Genomic DNA, 5,075 nt, shown 5'->3' with positions numbered 1-5,075 from the left:
AAGGGATTCCATCATTAGGGGAAGTCATTACCTTAGCATTTTCTCATTATTGTTTACAACCTTAGCATTTTAGTTTACAGCTTGTTATTTACTTGCAATCTTAGTTAGTAAAGAAACCATCAACGGTGATTCAAACATCTGGGGAAGTTGGTTCTCAAGAGTTTAGTAGTTCTAAAGATTGTGATTGATAGGTTAATTCTCTGTGGATTCGACTCTGGGCAGAATACTCAGGTTATATTTGCAACATCTGCATTGTCCTTTTTATAAGGCATAGTTGGGCGTGATCAAATTTTGGCGCCGTTGCCGGGGAGTTAACGGAATTATCAATCACCATTGATAGAAATACAAAATTCTTAGTGTGGTCAGTTTTCTCTATACCCAACTTGTGAATATTTGTGTAATTAATTTTTCTTACCTTAGTTTATTTTTATTGTTTGGGTCTTGTTTATTTTCTTAGTTTTGAAAAATGGTATCATATAATAAAAATTGGTGGGATGGTAGTTGTTCATACTGTGATGACCCTTGTCTTTATTGTGGAGGACCACACTTGTGGCAAAATTGTTTAAATTTTCCCGGGGGTGGATTGTGCGCACAATCTCAAACCCATGAGTGGAGTATTCGTGATAAGTGTGGTTTTCAAAATGGTCATTGGGATGATTGTGTTGATTGGTCCTTCCCTTCCCCAAGCCCCCGCTATGATGATTCTATTGTTTTTGATGAAAATGAATAGGGCTAACGAATTGGAAGAAGTTGAGCATGGCCGAAAGGGAGAGTTCAAGCTCATGTTGGAGTGCTTACTTGAAGGAGGACACAAAGAACAAAGTGCCTTGGAGGAGCTTTTGGAAAATAGTCTCCAAAATTCCTTGGCACTTAATCAAAACCAAGAACTCTCAAATGCCCAAAATGAGAAAATAATGCTCATGTTGGAGACCATTCTTGAAAATGAGGAAGAATGTGAGCTAAAATTTGAAGAGTCAAGAATTGAACCTCCGCCAACTGACCCCATGAGTACCAATTATGCCGAGAAAAATATGGACTTAGAATCAACCGCTGTAAATAAAATCTGGTTGAGAATGACTCTGTCCGGGGGAAGAAGAGGATGTTAGAATAGAAAAATTGCAAAATGAAGGTTTGAAGTCACATTCCAAGAATTTTTCAACATTAGAATTGTGTAGGGATATAAAAATTGAACTACATGAGTCCGTGAGGGACTGCGAGGAGGAAAGGCAACAACCATACATTTTACAATTTGAGGAAACAAAAAACCAAAATGACATTCCTCACATGAAAGCCAAGAAGTGCAAAATGAAGAATTTAAGGCTCGGCTCGATAATCAACTTACCACCCCCTATCGCTCGTGGTCACAAGCTTGATTCCAAGCTAGGTGCACAGTTCATATCGTCCAAGTGGCGAGAAAAGTGGTAAAATTGTTTGCGTCGTGCCGCGACTTTAAATCAAGCGCTTGTTGGGAGGCAACCCTATTTTATTTTATTTTATTTTATTTTTATTTATTATTGTATTATTCTTGATTTTTTATTTTTAGGAACATGGAACACAAAGCCATGGGAAGGATGTAACAACAAACCATTGGTTGGAACTAAGTGTGAGGTACCCGCACGAAGGACCAAGATTGGGAGAAGTCTGAGTACCCTATGAGCTGCTAGTGCTTCGGCCTTTGGCCTACCAGGGAGTTTCTTTTACCCTCTTATTAGTATGGTATGCATTGGGGACAATGCACAATTTTAAGTGTGGGGTGGGAGACTTGCCTTGATACTGTATTGTAGTGTACATAGACGTGGAACATGTTGTAATATTGTATATGTGTTGTTGCGTATAGTTGACTGTACTCACATTAGGAGTAACTGACTTGGCCCAACGACAGACGCTTGTCGACGGGTCTCTTGAGGGTCAAAGTCGGATCTAACAAAAAAAACAAAAAAAAAACAAAGGTATAGGACTCTTCTTGAGGACGGACCACTTGGACAGTACTCTTGAGGGAAGTAGTCCACGTAGCTTCTTTTTATTTTATTTTATTGTTCTTTTCTAGGTAGTGTAGTAATTCCCCCTTGGTTTTTCTTTAACCACGGTTCTTTTCCAAGGGTTTTATTTGAACCGGGTGTAGTTAGTTTTTTTTGGGAGTAGGAGCCATTGTGTTGTGTTTTGAAGTGAAGCAATATCTCTTGACTTTGTTATGCCTTGAGAATAGTGAGTACTTTGGTTGTGACGCTTAGGCTCAGTTTTTGACTCTTGTAGAAGTACCTTAAATTGTATTATCTTAACTTTGCTCAACTGCTTTGACTAGAGTGTCTTGATGAATCCAATCCTGAGTGAGTTATGTGCCATATGTGTGTGAGGTTTGTTGTATTCTGTGCATTGCATTTGATGTCTAGAACTTGCCCTATGTGTTTGCAAAGCGAAATAGTAGTTTTGTTCAGTCTTGGAAGTGATATAGGCGTTTCTTTGTTGAGCCAGATATGTATATTTTACCCGCCTAATTGTTATGTATCGTAGTTAACCCCTTTGAGCCTGTAATCTAGTTTCTTTGGCAACCACATTACAAGCCTTACCCATTTGTTTGAATTAACCTTCTATTTGAACCATTGTAACCTCTCATGAGCACTTGAATTGTTATGAACTTTCTAAAAGTTGAAGTGTGGGGTGGTTGGTTTGGCTTTTGAGTGGAACCAATGAAATAAGGATAAAGGTGCACTGATTTGAAAAAGCAAGAGCCACTTGAATTGGAAAAAAAAAGGAAAAGAAAAAAAAAATATTCTTTGATAGTGGTGACTCTTGATATAATTGTGATTAAATAATTTGGGAGTTGATGTATATTGATGTGAAGGTAGAGTTTGGTTTGATATAAGTATGGGGTTTGAATGTTAAATTATATGTATTAAAGTGTTTAGGGAGGTGTAGTCACTCTTATATCTAAATGTATCCTACCCGTCCCGTAGCCTACATTACAACCAAATAAAGTCCTAATTGATCCTAGATTGAATGAGCTCGATTAGTGGAGTAGTACACTACGGGCAAGCTTATGGTGCATCTTTTGTGGCATATGAATATTATTTCTGAGAGTGAGTGAATTCTTTCTATCTTGAGTTCGTAAGTGTACTTAAATTTTATTGTGTGGAACCACTTTTTTTTTGTTGTGTAAGGGCACTTGATTCATGAAGGAAAGGTAATGTCAGTGACCTCTATATTAGAGTAAGTGGGTGAGTTGTGAATAATGCGTGGTACTTGTGAGTCAAATCTTTAGGCGAAGATGTTACGCTTTTGTGCTTAGTCTATTTTAAATATTCTTGATGTGATGAGTTAGGAAAATTGATTTAAAAAGGTCGTGTCTATATAAAGTGTAGTTTGATTACTCGAGGACGAGCAATGGTTTAAGTGTGGGGTGTTGATGATCGGCTATAATTACGTGTTTTAGTTGATTATTACACTCTAATTTACTGCACTTTAGTTGAGTTTGCGCTTTAATCGCTAGTGTTTTGCACTAATTATGTGTTTTATGCCTTGTAGGTGTGATTCTTAGCTATATAAATGTTATGGAATGAATTTAAGTGATTTTAAGCTTTTAAGTCTGAGTAAAAGCTCAAGGAATTAAGCCGGGATCGTGTTCGGGGGTCAAATTTGATAGTTGAGAACAAACGAAGACTCGATGAGGCATATTGCGTACTGTCTAGTAAAATGCACATAACTTTTTTACTCAGAACTCCATTTTGGCTCCATAATATATAGTTGGAAATATAACTCAAAGGGCTACAACTTTCATGTTTTGCATTTTTCCAAATTCCAAACGGAACAGGATAAAAAACCGCGGTTTCACCGCGATCGCGGCAGAACCGCGGCAGAGTGCAGACACAGACAATTGAAGAATCAGAGGTCATGTTTGGCCGCGGTTTAACCGCGACCGCGGTAGAACCGCGGCAAGAGGCGGAAATTTCAGGGACTAAAGTGCAAAAAAATAGGATTTTTAGCCCAAAACCCTATTTTAAACACTAGACTCCGCCCAAGAGAAGATGTATTGATTTTCAGAGTTTCTTAGGAAGGAAAACCATTGTGAGAGATCACCCAAAACATCTTTCTTCTTTTCTTTGATTTTTATTGCTAAGTTTATGATGAATTTTATCTTAGTTTGTTTACCCATAGTTATGAGTAGCTAAATCCTTTGTCTAAGGTTTTGATGGAACCTATTGGGGGATGAACTTCTTGTTTATGTGAATACAAATTGCTAGTCTCAATCTTTATTTGTTCAACTTTGTTCTTGTTGTAGTTAATTGACAGGATCCTCAATTAGCTGTGCTTATTTAGTGTGCATAACTCGGGAGAGAGTGCATATTTAGGTTATTGTTGAACAACACTACTCCCAAAGTATAAGAGGGATCTATAACTACGGGTTTAAAGGCGGGCTTAGGGATAACGAAGCCTTGAGTGCAATCTAAAGTGAACTGCGTTAATTAAAGCTAGCTAGTGTATCTCGGGAGAGTGCATTGAGTATATTACTGTGATTACTCGGGAGAGATTTGCGGTAAGATGAGCGTTCATGATTGATAGAGGTGTGTTGGTAAATTTGTATGAAGCATAAACAGAAGGGATTCCATCATTAGGGGAAGTCATTACCTTAGCATTTTCTCATTATTGTTTACAACCTTAGCATTTTAGTTTACAACTTGTTATTTACTTGCAATCTTAGTTAGTAAAGAAACCATCAACGGTGATTCAAACGCCTGGGGAAGTTGGTTCTCAAGAGTTTAGTAGTTCTAAAGATTGTGATTGATAGGTTAATTCTCAGTGGATTCGACTCTGGGTAGAATACTCAGGTTATATTTGCAACGTCCGCATTGTCCTTTTTATAAGGCATAGTTGGGCGTGATCAAATTTGCTATTACAAGCTGCTGTGTAAGCTGCTACTGCAAGTTGCTGTGCAAGCTGCTACTGCAAGCTGCTGTGTAAGCTGCTACTATACCAGATATGGATAATCTTCTACTGAGAGCAATGTTTATCCATAACAGAGTACTTATTGGATAAGCTTATTATACCCGGTATGGATAATTTTCTACCTAGGATAATGT

This window comes from Nicotiana tabacum, chromosome 10, assembly GCF_000715075.1.
Source record: "Nicotiana tabacum cultivar K326 chromosome 10, ASM71507v2, whole genome shotgun sequence".
NCBI classification, from domain to species: domain Eukaryota; kingdom Viridiplantae; phylum Streptophyta; class Magnoliopsida; order Solanales; family Solanaceae; genus Nicotiana; species Nicotiana tabacum.
The sequence above is the reverse complement of the archived record's forward strand: the minus strand, read 5'-3'. Positions refer to the sequence as shown.